The sequence below is a fragment of the Vicugna pacos genome, chromosome 34, assembly GCF_048564905.1.
Source record: "Vicugna pacos chromosome 34, VicPac4, whole genome shotgun sequence".
Taxonomy (NCBI): domain Eukaryota; kingdom Metazoa; phylum Chordata; class Mammalia; order Artiodactyla; family Camelidae; genus Vicugna; species Vicugna pacos.
The window spans coordinates 19,794,604-19,818,727 of NC_133020.1; the positions used below are offsets into that span (position 1 = coordinate 19,794,604).

The 24,124-nt window shown below is 54.0% G+C and overlaps 1 long non-coding RNA gene across 2 annotated transcripts in view; it reads right to left on the reverse strand.

Moving 5' to 3' along the window:
• Positions 1 to 1,527: 1,527 nt before the first annotated feature.
• The window catches only part of LOC116276930 (uncharacterized), a 61,391-nt gene continuing 38,794 nt past the window's right edge, over positions 1,528 to 24,124 (reverse strand). For both annotated transcript variants that reach the window (XR_004186444.2, XR_012066998.1), the window contains 2 exons: positions 2,249 to 2,925; positions 1,528 to 1,924 (listed from right to left, as the gene is read on the reverse strand). This is a non-coding gene — a long non-coding RNA (uncharacterized lncRNA). The remainder of the gene's footprint in view (positions 1,925 to 2,248; positions 2,926 to 24,124) is intronic.

Here is a 24,124-nt window from a genome sequence, read left to right on the forward strand (position 1 = left end):
CAGTCAGAACAGCTGTCATGAAAAAGTCTACAAAGGATAAATGCTGGAGAGGCTGTGGAGAAAAGGGAGCCCTCCTACACTGTTGGTGGGAATGCAACTGGGTGCAGCCACTACGGAAAATGGTAGGGAGATTCCTCCAAAAACTAAAAACAGAGTTGCCATATGATCCAGTAACCCAACTCCTGGGCATATATCCAGAGAAAGCTCTAATTTGAAGAGATACATGCACCCCAATGTTCACTGCAGCACTTTTTACAATAGCCAAGACATAGAAGCAACCTAAATGTCCATCTACAAATGACTGGATAAAGAAGTTGTGGTATATATATATATATATATAGTGGAATATTACTCAGCCATAAAAAAGATTGAAATAATGCCATTTGCAGCAACATGGATGGACCTAGAGATGATCATACTGAGCAAACTAAGTGAAACAGAAAAACAAATATCATATGATATCACTTATATATGGAATCTAAAAAATACACAAATGAACTTATTTACAAAACAGAAATAGACTCACAAACATAGACTACAAACTTACGGGCACCAAAGGGGAGGGAGAGAGGGATAAATTAGGAGTTTGGGATTGGCAGATACAAACAGTTATATACAGAATAGATAAACAAGGTCCTACTGTAGAGCACAGGGAACTATACTCAATAGCTTGTAATGACCTATAATGAAAAATATATATATATGTGTGTGTGTGTGTGTGTGTGTATGACTGAATCACTGTGCTGTACACCAGAAAATAACACAACATTGTAAATCAACTCTACTCCAATTTAAAAAAAAGTGGGGTTACATGCCAATAAACCCATCCTGAACTGAAAATACCACAGGTCAAAAATGCATTCAATTGACATAACCTCCTGAACGTCACAGGTGAGCCTCACCTACCTAAACATCTCAGTGCATTTACAGCCTACTGCTGGGCAAGAGCACCCAGCACAAAGCCTGTTTCAGAATAAAGTGTTGAACATCTCATGTAATTGACTGAACACTATACTGACAGTGAAAAACACAGTGGCTGGCTGGGTACAGGATGATTCTAAGTGTGGTGGTTGTTCACCCTCGTGATTGCGGGGTCTCCTGGGGGCTGTCCTCTCTGCCCAGCATCCCCAGAGTGTATTTGACTGCCTGTTGCTAGACCAGGAAAAGATCAAAATTCAACATTCAAAGTATGGTTTCTACTGAACGCCTTCCTAGCACTTTTGCACCATCATAAAGTCGTAAAATCGTAAATTGAAACTCCGTAAGTCAGGGGCCATCTGTACTTTGTATAGAAGTGGAATCGTATTATATACATTGCTTAGCAACTTGGTTTATTCATTAAACAGTGTATGATAGGCTTCTTTCCAGGTTACCACATGCTCATCCAAGTTACGACCTTTAAAAGCTGTCAAATGCCTCACTGCGTGGACAAACCATACTTTTGTAATCCAGCACCCTGTTGATGGATTTTCAAGTCGCTCCTCGTTTCCTGTCACTCTAATTTTGCAATAAACATTCTTTCACATATACCCTTGTGAACAGGACCTTTTACTTCCATATGATAATTTCCCAAAAGTGGTATCATTTGAATATGTGTTGCCAGAACCTTCCCAAAACTGGATTTCTCAGAGGGTAGCCTGAACCCTTGGGAGCTGCAAAGCCAGCCTTCCTTCCCCTCTGCGATTCCAATGTCAGTTACAAAACCACTTACTGCGTCCAAGCCTTGGATTAGGCACCCGAGGAGGAAGACATGTGAATAAGAGACACAACCCTTGTTTTAAAGGCACTTCCACACCAAAAGCCCCACAGCCTGGGGACGCGCTCATGAGAGGTGCTGAGACGGGGGGGCGTTTTTCCCTGGAGGGAAACCAGTCCGATTCCAAGCAGCAGGCATGAGCTGGATGTCACCAAGAGGTTCCATGGTCTGAAAAACAGTAAAGACCCCCCAAAATTGGCATCAATTACCTGTTGCTCAGGTGGAACGGACACAGAGGACACTCAGGCCTGCGGGGCCACCCTCAGTGCCGTTTCTTCCAGAAGGCAGTGCCTGGAGGGGAGTTTGGGTGGATGGCAGGATGCCACCACCACTGGTATTGAGTGCTGGAGAGAAGCCCCGAACCCGGAAAGCCACACGCTCCACTTCCCAGAAGGGTCTTGTCTGGCTCCCTTCTCAAACAACATCTACTGCATTTAGACTTGCCCATGAGATGTGACCCACCCATCACCCCGTAACCCAAGGAAACCTTACCACTTAAAGCCTCCCACTTGAGGCTCTCAGAGGATGCTTCCAGCTGTGAGAGAGGCCCAGGGAGGAAGGAGGAGGAGGAAGGGGACATCTGGCCAGAGCCTGGGCCTTGTGATCTTCCAGATCAGTAGGTTAATCTCTCCATCCGTGTAAAGCCGGCTTAATGGTCCTCTCTCTCTCCGGCAGATGGATTGTGAGAATCAAATGAGCCTTAGTGGATGAAGCATTGAGCACAGTTCCCAGAAAACAGGATTCTGATAGAAGTGAGTCTCCTTCCCAGCATCTCTCCCTGGAAGAGCGTGTCTGTCCACGGGAGGTAAAGACATGGCGTGATGTGGAGGAGGAGCACCCCTGCAGGGCTCGGCGGCCCTGGCTCTGGTCCCAGCTCCGTCATTAAACAGCTACGTGGCTTTGAGGAAGTCACTTCACCTCTCTGAGCCCCCTTCCTCATCTTTATCCATGGTGTGAATTCCCTGATACATTTTATGCACCCAGGTATGTGCAAGTGGAATTTCTGTCTCACGATTCATGGCTTGGAAACATATTCAGATTGAGATGCTGCCCCAATACACAGTGATGGCCACGAGTGATGGTCCAGCCCCCTGGACAGCGGGTCCAACTAGAGGAGCCGGCCAGAGTCCTCATCCTCTCTGGAGCAGTCCCCTGTGGGGCTGATTCACCTGTGGGAAAACCAGAATCAGTTACCATCCTAACATACCTCTCAGGGTTATGGAGTGTGCAAGTTATTCCACAGGAAAAAACACATGAAGGTTAGGTGACATTTTCAAATCCCACAGCAAGAAAAGAGTGGCTTTGATTTCAAGGACTGTCCAGGTATCCATTTAGTTCAAATGCACCTGCAGCTTCTGGAGGGTCGGGCTTCCCTCCCCCGGGCTGGAAATGTCCTGGCCAAGCGAAGGGCCTCCCCCGTGGGGTGGGCTGCCTCCCTCCTAGGGGCTGGCAGGAGCAGGGGAGCCTGGGGACCTCAGAGTGACCGAGTGGTGACTCCAGGCCAGGCGCTGGGTCCACACACCAACCCCAGGTGTGCGTCTCATTGTTACCCGTTTGTCCTTCAGGATGGGACAGCCCAGGAAGGTTCCAGAGTTTGCTCGAGTCACATGCCTGGTAGGGGACTGACCCCAGCCCAGGGCCCACGTCTCCCCAACTTCACCGGCTGAAGGAGCACAGACCTGGTTTTAAATCCAGATTCTGACCTTTTGCTCTGTGACTTTGGGCAATCACTCCACTTCTCTGAGCCCCAAGATCCCCGTCTGCAAAAGAGAGTTGGGCCAGGTTGTCGCAAAGGGCCTGACCCAGAGCCAGGCTCACTGCAGACCTCAGTAAACGGACGTGGTGGTGCGGGGCACGCGGCTGGATGTGACCGACTTAACGTGGCAGGACGGCACCCGCTGCTGTCAGGCTCAGCGGAGGAAGTGCACGCGGCCCCCAGAGGCCACAGCAGCCGGCAGCCCGGCAATGGCTCCAGACAGGGCAACTCCTGAATGGCACCTGTCAACCCGTATTCTCACTGCAGCTTCTCCTGTCACTTCTGCTCAGTAACCGCTCTTAGTGGGGTCACCCTGGGTCATGTACCATATTTGCAGGTATAGAGGACAATGCCCCCCTTTTCTTAAACTTCTGGAAGACTCAGCTTGCACAGGAGGCCAAATCTGCCCCCGACTGTGTCAGGACTTAGTGCATCCTGAGCGAACGTGGGATTTGTCACAGGCAGGCAGGAGAGAGCAGAGCTCTGGCAGGTGGATGGCGGAGGAAGAGGAGGAGAATCGCATCAGAACCACTTTGTTTATATGCCCTGACTTTCCCAGCCTGCAAAGTCGGCCTTTTCTTTTCTTAAAACAAATCTGCATCTGTGTCTTTTCCTGCTGGCCCCGAAACCAGGCCTTGAGAGGTTCAGGTCATGGTTTCCGGCTGGATGGCTCTGAGCAGATCTGACTCTCATTTTACCTCGAGTTCATTAAGGCAAGGTTAGACTTCCCCACTCCTTCTCCTGATTGGATAACAGAGTCCCTGAAAATTCCGCCCTGTCCCAGATGGAGTTTGGGGCAAACTTTCCAGTCCTGTCCAATCACGGCCTCGACTTGAGCGGGAAGGAGGAGGGACACCGCACCCGGGAGCGCCTCGCCTTCCTCTGAGCGGGTCCTGCAATCGAGCTGTTTCTGTCTATCAGCATCTCAGGCAGAGTTCAGATGGTGTAAGGGGAGCTCCAGCACAAGCAGGCCACGCCATCCTGCGTCACAACTAAGTAACAGTGGCCCAAAGTCCCTCTTCCTGGACCCTCATGCGACAGAGAGGTCCTTACAACGCCCTCCCCACCCACGGCCCTCTGAGAGTCCCCTGGAGGCCCTGCAGGACCACATCATACATCTCCTTCTTCGTCTCTGCTTCCTTAGTCAGTGTCCAGTAACCTTGAGGTTGCTTTCAGGAGCCTTACTGTTGCCCATGGTGACCGTGTTCCTCGCAAGTATGCTGACGGCTTTGTTGGGGCTGCCGTTTCCCCCAGCGCCCGGCAACTCCCAGTGTTGTGCAGAAGCAGGGGTAGGTCTGACAAGCCCCCAGGCCCACCCCTTGAGCTCCCGGTCTCTTGAGGAAATGGCCCTTTCTGTTTCTGGCCGTTGCCCTCCCTCCCTCTGGAAGGGCTCGAGGACCAGGTCAGGGTGGATCACAGACACTGCACCATCCTCTGTGCTGCCTCGGTCTCTTCCCATCTCCCACTTACAAAGTAACAGCTCGAGCCCCTCCATCTTCAGCCATGGACAAAAGCGCCCATGCAGGTCAATTCATGCAAATGAGGTGCTGGGGGAGCAGAGGGGCCCGGCACCAGCGTACAGAAAGCCTGGGGCTGGGCGTCCATGGATGGTGAATGGGTGGACGCCTTGTCTTTCCTTTTCAGTTTCCAAACATCTGCTCTTGCCTCGTGAAAGGAGCTTCCCACCAGTGTATCTGGTCATGCTCTGTCACATATGCGTGGGTGGACAGGACACAGCATCTATGGAATGTCTACAACGGGGAGGACCCATTCCCACACCGGTCCCAGCTCTGTCTTCCCGTTTCAACAGGTTCCAAAATCTCTCTGTCCTGGCTTCCCCTCCGCCACCACCCCCACCGTCAGAGATCAAGGCTCTTGGAGAAACAGCTCAAGCAGGTCACGGGCTATCAGCTGTTGGTGGTCTTCCTGCAAGTATTTGCATCTCACAGGGAGACTCGAAGCCGGCGCCACCTCCAAGTTACAAAGGAATGAATCTCTAATGGTGGAAAGTCAAGCATCAGTTATGTGCTGATGGGAGCACCACTGTGGGGTGAAGTCCACCCTGCACTCTTTTAAGTCATGTTACTCTGGTGTTTCATTCTACTGCCCACTGATTTGCGCCCTGGCCAGCAGGCTACAGAGAAAGCATGGGGCTTTTGGGGGGTGGGGAATAAAACACTGACCTGGAATTAAGTGACTCAGATCCTAGTCCCAGCTCTGCCCCAGGTCACTGAAGATTATGGGGTAGGGAGGTGCAAGCAAGACACCTGAGAAATGGGACAGGGCTGTCTGAGGTCTGGCACTGCCCTCAGAGCCCCTGGTCCTCCTGGTCTCCATCCCTTCCTCCGTAAAGTGATGACTTTAGATGCAATGAACCCGCGGGTCACTCTCTCAACTCTCCATTCTGCCACTGGGAAGTCCGCGGTGGCACCCAGAGGACAGATGCTGTCCCCAGCTCTCCGAACAAATGAAGAGAAGAGAGAAAAGGTATTGGGGGAGCTTGTTCTCCGAGGGCTCAGGCACTTGGGCCTCAAGAACACGTAACCCTCCCTGTCTTCAAAGTAGGCTTTCTAGACAAGCTTTAAATGCCACCTCCTCCCCCGAGGACCCCAAACACGCGTGGTCTCTTGGTGGGAGTCATCTGTTCTCTGCAATACTGCACTCAAATGAGGCTCGCAGAGGGGTCTCTCCACTGGGAGTTTATGCGGAAATACGCCAGCCAGCGCTCCGCGCTCTCCACGCTCACTGGAGGGGCGTGCTGGCCCCAGGCCTCTGTGGATGGGGACTCCCGGGTGTCCATCTGCAAGGCAGCCACAGCTTCCTGTTCCTCTCTCCCCTTCCCCCACACCCTCTTACCCTCTGCTCCCCTTCCACAGTGTCCTCCAGTTCTGCTCAGATGCTTTAAAATGAGTAGCTAGAGCCCCAAGCGTGAATAAACCCGACACTCACAGGGAACATGTAAAAACACGTAACATGTAACACACACAGCAGGTTTGAGAACCGAGACCTCCCCATTCCTGGGTGAAGACCACATGAGACCACGAGCGTCCAGTGTCTCTCGGGGGGCGGGCGGGGGGGGGGGGCTGGGAGCATCTTCAGGCTGGTCCTTCCCCTGAGCCTGGCAGGTCTGCACAGCAGTGATGTAAGCTTTCCTGGCCAACAGCAAGTGAAGGCAGGAAAGCCTTCCCAACAGATGCTACAGTAGCTGCATCTTCGGACGTAATTTTTAGAAAAGTGAGTAAGACAGTGATCTGAGGAAAATGGTTTACACCCAGTCCTGCCTGGAGCTGGGGTGGGGCAGGATACACGGCTGCGAGGGCCCCTCTAGTACATTGCACAGTCGAGGGTTGTAAGACAAATGTCAGCCAAGTGCCCTGGGTTCTTCTGAAGACGGCCAATTGGGCATGGCTGGTTCCCAGCCTCCTCCGACCTGGAAAGCAGGGAGCCCCCGGGCCCAGGCTCGTGCGGGTGAAGGGAGGCTCAGAACAGCTCTGCCTGCCCAACCCCGCCTCACCCCCAAGAGAACCAGGCCCAGCCACCAACAGAAGCCACCAGGGAAGCACAAACTCATGCCGGGAACATTAGCCCCACTTGGTTTCCTCAAACACGATCACGCAGAGGAGGGAAACTGGAGGAGAAAATTACTTTAATAACGTATGGATTTTTAAAGAGCTTCCAAAGCCTCCCATGTGAAGCGGCCTGTCAGGGGCTCCATGTCCCCTCCCGGCCAGGACCTGCTGTGCCCAGCTCGGACTCTGGGAACCCTGCGGTAGCCCCATACACCTGCTCTCACAGCCACCGCGTTTGCTGGGACTTCTGGTACCTAGAGCCTCGTACAGCTTCTGTTTTCTTCCTTCCTTCCCAAGGCTGGCGGGGCCTCTTCCTGACGGATCTTCTCCCTCCATCCAGCAGGGCTGGCTGTCTCTCATATGTCCAGGCCACTGGGCAGAGTTCCCAGAGGTCCAGGCCATGCCTCCCTCTGCTTGGCCCAGCAGACACCTGATGTTCTGAGCAATCTGAGTCTGCCTTTGCACTGTGGGCAATCAGACGAGATCGGGCGCGTTTGGGGTGGTACTGCCGCAGACGCACTGCCTGCGATCAGAACAGGTCGCACAGGTGTGTCCGCTGTGACCCAGAGCGTCGGTCCGGCAGAGAGGGAAGCTCCCAGGCTCATCCTCTCTGAACATTCATGGGGCACATCTGTGAATTAAGAGACAGCCAACACATAACGGGATGGTGGCCGCCCCAGCCAGGGAGCCGTCTCTTTTCAGGCTCCAGAGACAAAGGCAAGGTCTTGGAAGAGGGCTGAGAGGAGACCCCCAGGGTCAGGCTCACTGCAGTCTTCAACACGGCGACCAGGCAAGGGTGGCAAGAGGCCTTCTGTGGCGGAGCTGCTTCTGGGCAGCCGACCGTCCCGGGGAGATGGCAGGTAAGGCCACTCCTCCCCAACCAGGAGCAAACTGACCGAGGCTGCCTCGCCCCTCCTGGGACAGAAGCGTGTGCAGTCAGCAAAAAGGAGGTCGCTCCTTCACTCCTGCTTTCTTTCTGCCTTTTTATGATCTCTAGTAATTGTTCTAGACGGAGCCCACGCATGGTGAACTCTGAATCCACAACGTCCAAAGTGGCTCTCCTCCCCTGCACACTGGAAGGGGAGTTTTGCTGGGGACGGATTCCAGGCCCACCGCCGCCCCCCACCCCACTGTCTTTTTGCATCCACTACTGCCAGCGAGAGGTCCGCTGTCGCTCCCGTTCTCGCGCGTCTTCCTTTTCTTCTCTTTCCACCCCTCTTTCTCTGTGGAAGTTTGTGTTTTTTAGCAGTTTTCCTTCACCCTTGTTACTGTGCTGTATCTAGCCACAGGTGTGTCCTTCCCCTCACGTGGCACTTGGCCACCCTCGTTAATCTTGGGGTTCTGTCTTAAACAGTTTCTTTTCTGTCTCCGAGTAAATTTCCTCGTAGTGTTTCTTTTCTGTTGCCTCCCTCCATTCCATCCATCCCATCCTCTGGGGACTTCTTGTGGGTAGAGTATGTTCTCCACACCTCAGCGTTTCGTTCCATATTTCCATCTCGGGGTCCTCCAGACCACACGGAAGAGAGCGCCTCCGTTCCCCCTTCCAGCTCACCAAATTACTCCCTAGTTAGGTCTGCTCTGCTGGTTCAGCCCACTTCTTGATTTCTATACTCCACTGTGAACATTCTTAGTTGCCAAGGTCTCTGGCTGGCTTTTTACAGGCTCGACAGCTGCGCTCACTCCAAAGTCTCCAGAAGAGTCCCGTTCTGCTTACGCTGGCAGCACTTCCCTGGGTGTACATTTCTCTCTCCTGCAATCAGTATCTCTTTTTCACAGTATTGCTTTTCCAAGCGTTTTTTTTTTCTGGTGAATCCTGGACGCACGGTCATTTTTGTATCAGAAAGTCCAGGTTAACCTAGTTGGCAGAGGGACAGTGGGGTGTACTACAGGGCAGGTTTTATTCCAGCCGGTCCAGCGTAAGAGAGGGAGAGTGCCTGCTACGGGCAGAGTGAGCCAGCAGGGAGTGCAGAAGGGGAAGCCTTCCTCCCGGGTTGTGCCAGCCACCCGGAGCCCTGCTCTGCCTCTCTAACCCAAGCATCCAAGCGATCTCTGTTGCCCGCTTCCTGCCCCGAGGGGGTCAGGGGTAGAGGTGTGGAGGGACCCACCTGCCTACCTGATCTTCCCGGTAACTCCAACTGCTCCCCCTGCCATGTACGCTGGCCTTCCCTCTGCCCCATATCTGCCACTTCCAATCCCGAAGCACATTTCTTTTTCTTTTTAACATCTTTCTTATGGTATGATTCCTGAACTACACATATTTCAGATGAACAATTTGATAAATTCTGATAGGTGTATACACCTATGAAACCACCACCACACTCAAGATAGCTAACATTTCCATCACTCCCCAAGAGGAACAAATTTCGAATTCCAATTTAACCCTTCCTGCCCCCGGGAATGGTAAGTTTGTTCTCTATGTCTGAGTCTGTTTCTGTTTTGTAGGTAAGTTCATCTGTGTCCCCTTTTTTAGATTCCACATATAAGCAATATGGTATTTTTCTTTCTCTTTCTGACTTACCTCACTTAGAATAACAATCTCCAGATCCATCCTTGTTGCTGCAAATGGCATTATTTTATTCTTTTTTATGGCTGAGTAGTATTCCATTGTATAAATATACCACATATTCTTTATTCATTCATCCATTGATGGACATTTGCATTGTTTCCACGACTTGGCTGTTGTAAATAGTGCTCCTATGAACACTGGGTGTGTGTGTCTTTTTTAATTATATTTTCATCCAGAAATACGCCCAGGAGCAGGATTGCTGGATCATATGGTAAGTCTATTTTTAGTTTTTTGAGGAATCCCCATACTGCCCTCCATAGTGGCTGCACCAATTTACATTCCCACCAACAGTGCAGGAAGGTTCCTTTCCCTCCACACCCTCTCCAGCATTCATCAGTTGTGGACTTTTTGATGACGCCCATTCGGACAGCATGCTGTGAGGTGGTATCTCACTGCAGTTTTGATCTGCATTTCTCTAACAATGAGTGATGTTGGGCAGCTTTTCATGTGCTTGTTGGCCACCTGAATGTCCTCTCTGGAGAAATGTCTATTCAGGTCTCCAAAGCACATTTCTTGGTAGCCCTTCTGTAGGGGCATTTGGAGCTCTGGCTTCCTTCATCAATCCAATCTTGACTCTTTTCACCCTTCTGGGATTCCTCAGTTTATGATGTACAAATGACATCCTTTTTTGATTTCTGTCACTGCTTCTATTTTTTTTAAGTATATTCTGTTACTCCTGGGAGTCTGGGATGGAAGGGTGAGATCATCAGTGTTGCTGGGCCCCTCACCTTCAACCAAAGACGTGCTGTGCTCTCAATAAAAGTTGTTGGATGAACGAATGGATTCTAATGCCTCATTCTACATTTTAAATGTTTCTGCCTTTGAAAAATAGTTGTTGATCCATTGACAGTGACTGATTTCAACACGCTCTCCCCCCTATTTTAAGTGGATGCACAACTGGGTATCAGATGGAAAGGTCTTGTACTCTGATGCGTGGCTTTGTTTTTTGTGTTTTTTTTTTCTTTCCCTATTATTCTGGATTCTCCAAGGATTTGTAAATTTAAAAAAGACCCTAATGATTTTTGTTAATAACAGATGCCCACAGGGCTAAGGCCCCTCGGTGGCTCCTGATTCCAAGTGCAGCTTTGCAATCCTTCTGAAATATTGGGGGAATTTGGGTTCTAGGAAAAGAGTTGGGCCTTTAACAGCACAAGGAGGAGATGAAACCAGTCCTCTTCCTCATCTGCCTTTGAAGGACACGTGGAAGCTCAGTGATACCGTCTCATTTTGTGTTCCTGGAGGCAAAGCCAGGGCACAAGCTTCCGTCCTGTGGTTTACACTCACAGTCCAGGCAGCACTCACAGGCAGCAAGTGCATCGTGGCTTCCCGCACAACGCGGAGGGGCCTGAGCCCAGGTTCTGTAGAATAAATCCCTGCAGGGACTGTGGGCTGGAGGACATGGTGTCACACAGAACCTCATGAAGAGTTACATGTGCATACCGTGAAGACCCTCTGATTCCACTGGAGACTTCAGTCTACCCTTCTCAGTAACGTGGCACCTCCCCTCGACCCACCAAGGTGCTGTCCCATCCCCAAGGTCTTGTCCCATCCCCAAGGTCTAGCTAACTTCCCTTCCCATGGAAACTTCCCTGGGGCCTCCCAGTCCCTGAGGACTCTGTTATTTTCCTTTAAATTCTCAAAGATTAGACACCATGTCACTCACTGTGACACCTCATCTTATATAGTTTTGTCCTACTTTAGCCAAAAGTTGCATCCAACAGCTGTGAGTATGCAGAACATGGGTTGAGGGAAGGGAAACACTCCCAGGAAAGTAAGAGTCATCACCCTGTCCCTGCAACTCTCCAACCACCAAGCCAAAGCTTATTTTATTACCCTTCAGGTGAACACCAGACATTAAAATTGGTTCTGTCCTTCCTCCGGTCAGTCCTCAGTTCCTAAGGGTCACAGCTGATCAGGGTACTGTAGCCACAAAATGAGAACAGATTGGGGGACAGTCAAGGGAAGAGAAGGTTAGGACCAAACCATTAAAAAGAGATGAAATTATGCTCTGTGGATTCTGTTTTCAAAGGCGGGGGAAGAGATGTCCTTTGAAAGAATACCATCAAAAGTGTTCACATGAAATGTTACCAAACTCAACAGCCAAGAGAACGTCCCCCACAGGAAAATCCAGGCACCAGGGGCACCCCATGCCCAAATTGAGATGAGCAAAGAAGAGAGCAGCCCCCTCCCCGCGCCGTGCTCCACCGGTGCGCCGCCGTTTCTTGCTGGTGCCTCTGGGATTCCGAGCGCTGAGCACACCAACGGCGCCGACACACACTCGAATGAATGAATGAATGAACACATCTCCGTTCTGACCCCTTCCTCTCACTTTGACTTCCAGGCTCACTACTTTTCAGTTTTCTGGAGCAAGATGAGGAAGTGAATTTTTCTAAATGATTTCTGCACAACCAGGAAGCCTTGTGAATAAAGCCGTGCAGCGGCCCAGCCCTTGTGACCACCCTCAGCTCCCTCCCGGCACCACCAGAGGACAATGTGCTCTCACCTACCTCCCATCACACACCCCAGGCCTCCCCTGCAAATGTTAAGTTCCTGCAAATACATTCATTTATATACAGGATTTTGATTCTCTTAAGCATGCTGCCTGGCTTCTCCAAGACCCGGGCTTCGTGGGGGCCCACCTCCCTCCACCGTCCACCACTGGACAGACTCGAAGCCTAGGCCCTGTTTGGCTCACAGCCCTGCTGCACACTTGGATGCCCACGTCCAGAGCCTGCCATCATCTGCAGAAGTTTTGTCGGGCAGAGAAGAGAAGGAGGGTAAGAGGTCACCGTCCGGGCTCCAGGGCAACCATCCCGATGCATCCAGCTGGGGGTAGCCCACCTGAGAAAGGCTTTTTTTGTGTGGGGGCTCATCCGATCTGCCCCGTCCCGTGACCTCCCTGCACAGCACCGAGCAGAACTCCTGCCCCAGGAGAGAGATGGGGAGGAGACAGAGCACGCATGGGGTGAGATGGGGTGGGGCTCCCTGGAAGGCCACCCATGCCTGGGGACCTGCCATGTGCATGCAGACTGACTCATAGGCACTTCCCTGGTTCACTGTTTATATACCTGCCAGAAGCAAAGCTTCATTCCCGCAGAGAAACAGAGCTGAACCAGGAGGTCCACCTGAGACCCGCTGGCTTGGTCCCCGCTCCCCTCCCCCCACTGCCAGGCCCACGTTTCTGTCACTCCACCAAGAGGAGGGCCCATCGTCCCTCCCAAAGACCTCTGGAGGCATGGCCACAGCCTCCCTCACCCCCAAAGCCCGGCTCCTAGCAAGAAGGGCTGATGCGTGCCTGACCTAACCACCCCGACTTCCAGCCGAAGCTCCCCTCAAGTCGCCTGGCTCCCAGTGGGGCCAGAAGACGTTTGGGCCCCTGCTCCGGAAACTCGGAGGGTCGGCAGGACGGAGAAGGGAATCGTGATTGAAATCGGTCTTAGAAGCAGTGACCCAAATGAGGTCTTCCTTCTATGAAGATGCCCAGAATTTTAGCAGACAAAGCATGGGACCCCCAAAGCCTGGCTGAGCACCCAGCCCAACCCCATTTCTTAGCAAACTGCCAGAAAAAACAGCTTTAAAAGCTCTGACATGGAAAAAGGCATCCAGAAAGAGCTCTGCAGGCACAGGGCTCAGCGCCCTTCAGCCCCTCGCTGTCGCCATATATCACGTACCCGCTGGACAGGGGAGAGGGTGAGCATACAAACGAGAGCGCTGGGGCGCCCGGCTCTCACTGCCTACGCCGCCTTCCCCGGGGTCAGCCTCCGGAGACCCCCGCTGCTGCTGGGACCCTGGGGTGGGGGCAGCTCGCCCCCCAGCGTGGCCCGAGGGGACGGCCGCCGCTCAGCCCGGCAGGACAGCGCGCAGGGAGGCTTGTGCAGGTGGCTTGCAGCCTCCCTCTGCTGCGGCTCGAGGTCAAAGCAAGGAAGACCCCAGCAGGGGAACAGCTCGGGAGGGGGTGGCAGGCTGCAGAGCCAGGCCGTCAGGCAGAAGGAGCCCCCAGGGATCCCTCGGACTAGAAACAGGCAGGTTCACTTGTGACCTGATGGGAAGCGACATTCAGAGATGTGCTGACCGGCCTGGAAACTGATTTTAACACAGAAGCTGAAGCCAGTTAGGTGGGAAAGGTCAGTCCTTGCCTGACAGTCCCCGGGGCTGCTGTCCACAGTTCTCCCAAGCCCAGCAGAACCCAAAGCCGTGCGCGTCCCCTCCAGGCCTCGGCTCGGCACCGCGCCTCCCAAGTGTCCTCTGCCCCCCGCCCCCACTGCCACCTGTCATGGCCCAGCACCCCGGAGACAGCACAGGACCCTGCACCACCCCTGGGCCTGACCAGCACGAAGTCGGACGAGGACCGCATCTCCCTCCTCCCCGAGGCCAGGCAGCCAGCGGCACTCGTGCGCGTCAGCTGTGCACCGACTCCCCGGGGCACTTCCCTGCCAGGGACCCTGCCCTCGGCGAGCTTACAGTCCGATGGGCCAACAGCCCCTACTCCCCCAGAGAAACAGGAAAGCAGACGAGAAGGAGAGCCTTGGCACCCAATAAATCACGGGAGTAAGAACTCAAATTCCGCCTCAAGAGAAAGCCACGCTGAGGTCTGTCGACAGCCCGCGCCAGGTACTAGGGATATAAAGATTAGTAAGACATGGTCCTGACTCTCCAGAAGCCGCCGGGCACGGCCGAGAGCCCTCCCCCCCCCCGGGGGGGGGCAACTGCAAGACAGGAGGTGAGGGCCTGCGTGGAGCCGGGAGAGGCCACGGACGCCGGGGGGGCGGCAGCTAGTCTTGGTGTGCGCACCAGAAACTTCCAGCAGGCGACTCCGGAGAAGAGCCCTCAACAGTTCTGAGGAGCTGGGCAGGCAGCGGAGGAGGGCGCCGGGCGGCTGCGGGGGGACGAGGAAAGGAGGCTGGCGGCTTCTGGGGAGGACGGCGCTTGGGAGCGGAGTGGAGGGCGCCTGTCGGGCAAAGGGATGACAGGAGACAGAGAGGGTTGCTGGCCCCCGGCAGGAAGCAGCGGGCCCCCTGGCTGCTCACCTGCCCTGAGACAGAGACAAAAAGCCAACTGCAGAAAACAGGCTGGGCACCCGCCCTGCGAAGCGGCTGCCGCACCCCCGGCTGGATGCAGCGCACAGAGGCTCACGGAGGTTAAGTAAGTCACTGAAAGTCACACAGCAAACAAGCCGCTGGGGTCTGAGCCCGAGTCTCCAGGTCCCGCTCGCCAGGCTCGCTAACACCACACGGGGTGTGGGGCTGGGGGCCCTGGACACCCTGCTAAGGAGTTTGGACTTTATCCTGAAGGCCCTGGGGAAGCCCTGAAGAATTCTGAGCAGAAGGGTGGCCTGGGCAGAGCTGCACTTTTAGCAGTCCATCCTGGCGGCTGCGTGGAGAACGGATGGGAGGGGTCCATGCGTGGAGCAGGGACAGCAGGTCGGGGGCTACCGCGTACATCCCAGCAGGAGATGCCGGGGATCTGCCAGACACGACGGCAGACAGGATGAAGGATGAACTCCACCAACAGTAAGAAGGCAGAGTTGGCTGAGCTGGGCGGCCAGTTGGGTTTGGGGACCGAGGAGAATGGACCACCAGAAGGATGAGGAGGAGGGGTCGAGGAAGCAGTCAGGCGGGCTGAGTCGGGGCTGGGTACCCCGGAGCTGGGTTGACTTGGCCCACTGGGTGGTTGGAGACAACATTTACCCAGATAGGGAACAAAGGAGGGCCAGGAGCAGGCTTGAGGTGGGGGGAAGGAATTCAGTCCAGGGGTAGCCAGGAGGAGGTGCCTGGTGGGTGGGTGGCCCTCTGGAAAGACCCCTGGCCGGGTTCCCACTCCAGGAGGCTGTCCTCAGCATCACGACAGCATTTGAACCCAAGGAAGAGAGCAGACATGGAGACCCCAATCTGTAAGTGGGGTGAATAGAGCACTGAAGAGAAGCTGAAAAAGACTGGCTGGAGAGACAGCCGGAAAACCAGGAGACGACACCGTGGGGAAGTCAGGGCGGGAGGACACTTCGGGGAGGCATGGTCAACAGCAGCCCTCAGAGGAGGAGACAGGAGGTACGGGGGGCCTAGGAGGGGGTACCCTGGGCTTCACAATCAGCGATCACACAGACTCTTCATGGGGCAGGGGGCGGTCTGCGGAAGCCCGGTGGTGAGTGGGAGGGGCGTCCGCAGAGACAGTGAATGCAGACAGTACTGTCAAGAGCATCGACTATGAAGAGAAGCAGTGACGGGGCCCCAGTTTCAGAGGGACCCAGGGTTGAAAGAGGGTTTTGTCAAAAGAGCCACGAGCGTGCTTAAATGCTAACGAGAAGGAGCCGGCAGTGAGGAAAAGATTCAGGCAATGAGAGAAACCCCCTGCACAGAATAAGGCCCCTGAAGCAATGAGGAGGGAGCGGGACTCAGAGCCGAACCCCGGGGGTGCGCACCCTCCTCCCACCACAGTGGGAGCTGGATCGGGGAGGCACAAGCTAGCAGGAAGGGAAGTTTAGGGAGACAGGTGAGGGTTTGGGACAGTAATCAGGGGGGTGCCAGGGACAGGGCTTCGGGGGCACTACGCACAGCTGGGAAACCCCACCCATGCTGGCTGGGTGTGAGCAGCAGCTCTCAGTCACCCCGAGGAAGAGAGGGGGATTCCTCTCACCGCCCAGACCCTCCCCGTCACGCCCCCCGATCGGCACTGCATCACAGGTTCAGGCTGTTAGAGGCTGCCTGGCATCCAGCTGGCACACGTCAGACTCCAGGGGCAGACGTGAAGGAAATGCTCAGGGCCCCCAGTCAGAAGCCACCTTCGTGGCAGCCACATCTCCCCCAGCCCCAGCCCCAGTGTTCCCTGTTCTCCTATCCTGCTGGATCTTGGCTTTTGGCTTTGACCCCCACACTGACTTCTGCCTCTAAGCCTTCATTTACCCCTTGTAGGTTTTCGCACCACTGGTGGCACCAGCCCTATGTTGGACCCTGGTCTTCCTGTCTCTTCCCCATGGCGCGGCTTCAGGGACACAGCCCCACCAGCCACACTTCTAGCCTAGCCCTGGTTGGAACTGGCACTGCAAGCCGGCGTGGCGGCCTTGCCAGCCCCGTGGGCATGAGGATGAGACCAGCAGATGGCCTTCACACCTCCTCTCTACAATCACAGCCGAGCACCTGACTGCCCGGGGGGCTTGTGCACCACGCCCACGTGGCAGGCAAGCCAACCCTACCCGCCAGGCCCCTTGAGCCAGCCCCATCATTGCGCGCCACGCCAGAACCTGTGCTAGAAATCACAGCATCATGGGGACTCCCAAAGCCCTTGGAAGCAGCATTACCCTAACCTTACGAGTGAGGAAAGGGAGGCTCAGACAAGTTAAGTACCATGTCCCGAGGTCACACAGCTTGCAAGGGGCAGAGCCAGGATTCAAAGCTGGGCCTTGCTTCTACCAAAGCTGGGCGCCTCCCCCCTACCCGCCAGACCTCCATGAAAGGCTGATGGTTTTCATTTATCCATCCATTCATTCATCCATTCACCATTTAAGCACTTACTAGGCTCCAAAGGCTACTTTGAAATTTAGGAATGTTAAGTTTGGTGGGAAAAAGAACAGGTTGGGATGGGCTGAGGTGTCGGGAAACCGGGCAGAGTGGAGCCCGCTGCCTGGGGCAATCTGAGAATTACCCCTGAAGCCAGAAAGAGCTCTGCACACCTCCCCTCGTTCTCACCTACAGGACCCAAAAAAAGGGACAGAGAGAGTGGGAACGAGGCAGCCTTCGCAGCCTTGCTCAGGACACCTGACTCAACAAACTGCGCCTTGGGCAGGGGTGAGTCTCCCATGTGCCAGCTCGTTTTTTTGATCGCTGGGAAAAGTCTAGAGGCCTGCTGCTCCCTCACTCAACAACCCCCAACAACACACACACACCCCGCCCCCCAGCACACACACGCCCCGCCGCCACCACTGCCGCCTTCCCGCTGGGCCCCGAGGCCGGCACTGTCGTCCTGCCACGGACGCTGCAGTGGACCGGCCCGTCACTGCTCCCCGCGGTGGCTGCCGACATGGGCCCTGCTGACAACAGTCGACTCGAACTCTTTCCAGAGGTTTGAACAGGAGAGAAAAGGCAGCCGGCAGTGTGGCTAGAAACTGAAAGACACAGAGAGCAGAGCCACCGGTGAGCAGGCTGGGGCCAAGCAGCAGGGTCAGGAGGGAGAGGGGCCCAGGCGCAGAGCGCCAAGCGGCACCGCGGAGGAAGCTCACCCCAGACCTCGTCTCGCTGCAGAGCCGAGCGGAGCAGGTCCCTGGAGCTCCCGGAAGCCAGTCTGCCCTCCGAGTTGATAGAATCCTCCCACTTTCCAGAAATACCCTTATGATAAATTCCCATTGCCGAAGGTAACCCCGGATGGCTTCTGTGCCTGGGAGAGCCTGCCTAACACAGGGGTTTGCAGGGAGGGGGTGGAGGAGGGCTGGGAGCATGGGGCAGATCCCACCCTCAGATTCTTGGCTTTCTTTCACGTATCTTGCCCTTCCCACTCCTGTCGAAGCCCGGCAGACTGCAGGAGCCCAGCGGGAGCCCTGGGCCTCCTCACCGTCTCTGAAAGCCAGTCCCTGACGCTCTCCCCAGGCACCTCCACCCCCACTTGCTTCTCTGCTCCTTGTGCCTCCCGCAGTCGGCTCCAGTCTCCCAAGACACAGGTTCCTGGTCCTGAGTTTTCAGTCCCTGGAATATCCACCCTGCACTGCAGCGTGGCCCCCATGACATTAAAGTGAGGGTCCTCCCTTTAAACGTGTCATTTCCAGAGGCAGGTCTGAACTCATGTCTTTAAAAACTCCCAGATGTTTATTTTAAAAAGCAGGTCCCATGTCCCAAAGCCTGTGGCAAAGTCAGCTCCTTGGGTCCCGGGTGGCGGCCTGAGTATAGAAAAGGTGATTTCCAGCAAAGGACCTGCGTTCTTGCAGATGGAGGCCTCAGCTCTCCCTCCTTCCTCCCCCAGTGCTCCCTCTTAAGCCATCAATTTATAACGTGGCACAGTCCTTCACTGTGAGAGATACCAGTCCAAGGTGGGCACACACTTTGTACCTGCCCCACCCCCTGCCCCCCGAAAACCACGGTTTTCCAGCCTGGCGGCGAGGCACACACGGCTCACTGCTCACTGAGGAGAACCAATGATGGAGAGCTTGCAGAAGGAGGCAGCTTCAATCAGGCCTCCCCACGCGGCTGCCAAGCACAGCCCTGTCTCCTGGGCCCTCCTCCCCGCCCAGCAGCTCAGCGTTCCCAGCCCTTGGAGCAAGAGGCATGTTGGGAGCTCCGGAAAAAAATGACAACGGTCGCATGACCTGTGCCGTCGCCAGGAGATCCCAGGTGCCCGGGAGGCAGGAGAGTTTGAAACACTCGGGAATCACCCGCCGCCCAGGAGGTGCCGAGGCGCCTGGCGACGCCCGCCTTCCTGCAACCCCAGCGAGCCTCTCACTTCCCCGGGAAATGAGCCGCTCCACATGCTTTATCTCTCCAGCTAGCTGAAACTGAACACTGGAGGTTTTAATGTTTCTTTGAAAGGTTGGTGGTATTAAAAGGAATTTTTTTTTTTTTACAAATGTATGACCCACTCCTCTGCCTTCTCAAACATTTTGAAAGTAAGGTAACTTTCCCACGAGGGGGTCATCAGCCTGAATGCCCACTGCCGCGTGGGGGTGCCGCCCCTCCAGGGCCCGAGGACCACGTCCTAGGTGTCTTTCCATCCCAGGTCTGTACGTGGCCGGCGGGGATGCCGTGTGCGCCTGTGGGGCCGTGTTGAGGAGAGCTGCAGAGGCTGCAGATGGAAAGGCAGCAGAGCCCGGGGTTCTGGGAGACGCTGCCTTCTGAGTGGAGCTCCCGAGTACCCGCATCCTCTCCCGTCCTCAGGTGACCCAGTTGCCAGATCTCCAGGCTCTTTTTAATAACATTTTTTAAAACTGAAATGTAGATCACCTCTGGCAAAATGTACCGTCTGAAGTGGTTTTTCGTATATTCACAATGTTGTGCAACCATCCCCCAACTAAGTCCAAATATTTTCATCCCCCCCAAAATAGGAACCCCATCCCCCATCAACTGCCACCCCCCAGGCCCTCTTCCCCAGCCCTGGGAACGGCTAGTCTCCCTCCCGTCTCTCTGGATTTGCCTATTCTGGACATTTCCGCAGAAGCGTGGTTTTGTGTATCTGGCTTCTTTGATCAGCATAATGTCTTCAGGGTCCCCCCACGTCACACTTGTGGCCACTCCTCTTCCTCCTGCGTCCGAGCGTCCCCTCCCTCCCACCCCCCTTGCAGCTCAAACCTTCCACGAGCATGACGACAAAGCTAGTTAGAACGTGTGCCTGACGGAGTAGACAGATCTTGTGGCAAAGCTCGAGCTCTCGTACAAACAAGGGCACTGCGGGGCTTCCACTTCAGGCGCTCAGCAGTGTTGACTGTTTGCTTCCAGCTTCCTGGCTACTTTCTCAATGGCCAAGCCTCCTGAGTAAGCGACCCCCAGAGAAGACGAGTGTCCGGACAGAAACCGATTGTCTCCCTTGTGCTGTTAATTGTCACAGATCCTCTCGTGGTGACTCTGTTTCGCATCTCCCAGCTGCACTGAAGAATTGGTCTACGTCAGAGACAGAAGCACAGCCCCGGGCGTGCAGGACCCAGCCTGGAGCCCACAGCCCGGCCTTGGGGCAGGCACTGGACCAGGCTGTTCACGTTGGAGATAATCTCCCAGGACACCAACATCAGACACAGCCACTCTGACCACGGGGGAGGCAAAAGAACAAGGCCACTTCATAATCTAGCCCCCCCACACACACACACTAGGCATCTCCCCAGCCTAGGGACACAGGGGCTGCTCCTTCACCCACACACTCGCGCCGACACCCAAGCGTTTCACAACTTCTGGGTAACCATTATCGAGATGCGCCGTCAGAGCCTCACGCCTGCTTCCTAATAATATTCAACCCAGAGGAAGACCCCACCTCCCTTCCTAACCGCGCCCTCCCCAGGCACCGCCCGAGCCGAAGTCCCAAGGTGCCTTTCTACCACCCTCTCCCCTGGTGAGCGTTCTTCCTTCCTGCAACCAGTCAAAAAGCCCAACTTTGTTCAATGGGAGGTGTGATCTGGTTGGTTTTTAAGTGGAGAGAACCGGCAGAAACGGAGGTTCCACTGCGAGGCAGGTGAGCCACCACCGAGGCGCCGTGCCTCCTGGAACCTGGAGGGACGCTCTCCCCCACGGTGGCGCTCACGGGAACCCTCCACGTCTCCCACCCGGTGGCTCACAGCTGGGAGGTGAGCTCAGCAAGCTGAGTTCGAGGGCTACCTTGAGGCCCTTTGGCTCTGAGCCTGTTTTGTCCTCCCAGGAATGAGATGCTGTGGGAATTCTTGGTTGTCTGGTCAGATTTGGGTTGCTCCCTGGGGAAACTGTTGTCTAGCCTTCTACTACCTGCTCCCATGTCTGTCTGTCTGTCTGTCGTCTGTCTGTCTAATGTCTAAAGTGCTGTTTGTAAGTGGAAAAGTTGGCAGGAAGAGCACAGATGCGGATCAAGAAGTCCGTCCTGGAGCTGGTCTCCGGGACATGGGCGTTCGGGAGACCTGCCACCCTTTGGGGCAGACTCCACCCCAGGTCACCATTTCAAAATCTTATAAAGGCGCCTTCCCCAATCTTGTCTCTGTGTTGCTCAGGGGAACTGCCTCCTTTAAAGTTCCATCTGCCTGGAATCTGGAGGATTCGGGGTCAGCCCTTGACTGCGGACAACCAGCCTTCAGCCTCTGACCATGGTCCTGAACCACCCCCCCCATCTCCTGACACACTGTTCTGTTTCCCTGGGGTCTTCTTCATCTGAACCGACGCTCTTCTGGGCCCAACACCTGCTGCTTTCATAGTCTCACCCGTCTGAACTCGTCTCCCTGTTTCTCTAACAAATGTAAGAGACGCTCTGGAATTGCAACGGCCACTTGGAATTTTGACACAAACAAGAGTGTTCATTTGAGAGGAACCCATGTGAGGAGCTTGTCTTGCCTAAAACAGAGGTGATTTTGTTTAATGTAGGAGACACAGCCCCCACCCCCTGCCTCCTTGGTTCCCACACTTTGGGGGTTCATAAGAGCTAGTTTCTTACCATTCAGCCTCATAAAACTGTCAAGGGTCCACACTATTGCCTGAAACAGGGTAAGGTCACTCTCTTCCAAGTGCACAGGTCAAAATCTGTTTCTTCACTCTCCACGCAGAAGAAACCCCACCAGCTGTAGGATGATCATTTCACCCTTACTGGAAGCCAGCTTCCTCATTTTCTGTTTCCACCCCTCTAGTTTGCCCTCTCCTGGGAAAAGCTACCTGATCAAAAACATCAGTCAGTTGTTGTGTGTAGAGTCCAGGACTATCTAGAGTCCAGATAAACAGCCAAAGACGTCAAAAAAGGAAATTATTCAACCGGGCTTCTTTTTGTGGACACTGAAACGTATATTTACACAATAGCCTTTTTTATTTCTACTACTTTTTGAGATGATTAGAAAAGGTTTTAGCTCTGAGATAGAGTCTTGGGCTTGATTCAAAGTCTTTAAAAATTAATTTATCATATACACATAACATCTGCACAATATTTTGCTCTGAACAAGGGTGTGGTTCAAATTCTCATGATTCAACCTTCCTGAGTTTTTTATATTGGTTTCGTGATGTAAGTTCTGCTGTTTCCATAACTTGTTTAAAAAGAAAAATTACATATAAATACATATATATATATATGTATGTATATTACATTCAACTAAATAGGCTTGTGACAACGGCTCGGGTAGGGGGTGTGCAAAGCCTCGAGATTCTTGTTCACGTGCGTGTCATCTGCTGCTTATAACTGTGCTTCGCTCTCTCTTCTCAGCATTAGCTCCCTTCCCCTCCTCCTCCTGATAGTTCACTGCCTGTACTCTGCTACCACTTAGGGGGAAAAAAAAACTCTTGTGTTTTTCCCCAACCTTAGCTACTGCTCTGAATTCAACTGATTTTTGATAAAGTGTAGTAACTCTTCTTTAAACGCTTAAGGAGGTAGATTTCCTTCGAAGGGTCCTTGCTGATTCTTAAGCTTCTCTCACATAATTCATTCCAAACTTGAGTCTGTAAAAACTGAAACTTGCCTCCACTGCAGCAAGGTGTTCCCGCTGAGGTTATTACAACCCTACTGGGCAAAGCCTAGCCCACGAGGAGCGGGAACTGACGCTGCGGCTCCTCCGGCTGCAAGAGTCGGTCTGTTCCTGTTTTGCGGGAACTGTTTGAATCCACTCAAGGAATCTGTCCACCTTGAGGGACAAAACCTGGGCTCACCCTTATTATACTGGATAATATTCTCCTGATACTGTGTGTGCCCCGCCAGGGGATTATTCTCCTGTGGACATTAGGCTACACCCACTCAACCCTGCGTCTTCAGGATAGCTGTTAGAGACCCAGACGCTTCGAATTACCACCCCTCCACTGGATCAAGTTTCCCTGGAGAGCATACTCAGAAACCTCCAAAAGAGGAACACACGGAACATCGTGCCCTCTGGGAGCTACGGTTCCCACAAGTAGGGATGAACACGACTGAGAAAAGGGGTCCAAACTTGCCTCTGACCCAGACAGACAGACACCATAAACGACAGTGCCCTCCCGTGAGTTACTTCCAACGCCATTAGCCAGAGCAAGCACCTGGCTCTCTAAAGCAGACCCAGATGGATTCTGGGACATGCTTCCGTTGTCTGAGTTTCGACGCCCCTGAGTTTCACTATCTGAGTAATCGACGCCCCTTGGCTTTGAGACCGGTCACAAGAAATAACTAATCAACCATCCTTTTGTTTCCAGTGGTCACTTGTGTTGCAGTTGGTTGACAGATTTTTGCCCAGTGTCTCTGATGCTACTGTGCAGCCATTAGCAAGTCACTGGAGCAAACGACTCAACTTGCAGCAAAGGAGCCAGAAGACTGACCCCTTGGTCAACCACACACTACATCTTCTGGACCCCATCCTGACCCTGACCAGGAAACATTCAACACTGGGTAACGTGGATGTCAGAGATTAATGTCCTTCAGCTTGGCTCTGTCTCCCTTGGCTAAACTGAAGCACCTTTGGCTGGAAGGCACAGACCCATTAACTTGCCCATGTTTTAGGAAGGGGAACAGAGGCTCACGGAGGTTAAGTGACTTGCCCAAGTTCACACTGCTGACCGATAGCCAGGCCAGAACTTGGACTCAGGTTGTGAGACAGGGCCAGGGATCTGAGTGAACGTGCCCCCTGCTGGACTGCCTCCCTCAGCGCCCATGAGGGGAAGAGACACCTGGGGACCATGAGACGTGGCAGACCCACCGCTGCCTCCCTCAGTCCCATACACCCACAGCACATCAGAGCTCCAAAGAACTTTAGAGCCCACCCAGTCTAACCTCTCCATTTACAGATGAGGAGACTCAGGCCCAGAGAAGACAAGTGACTTGTTCAAGGTCACACAGCAGATTAGCAGCAACATTCAGACTTGAGCCCAGATCACCAGAGCAGGGCGCCCTCA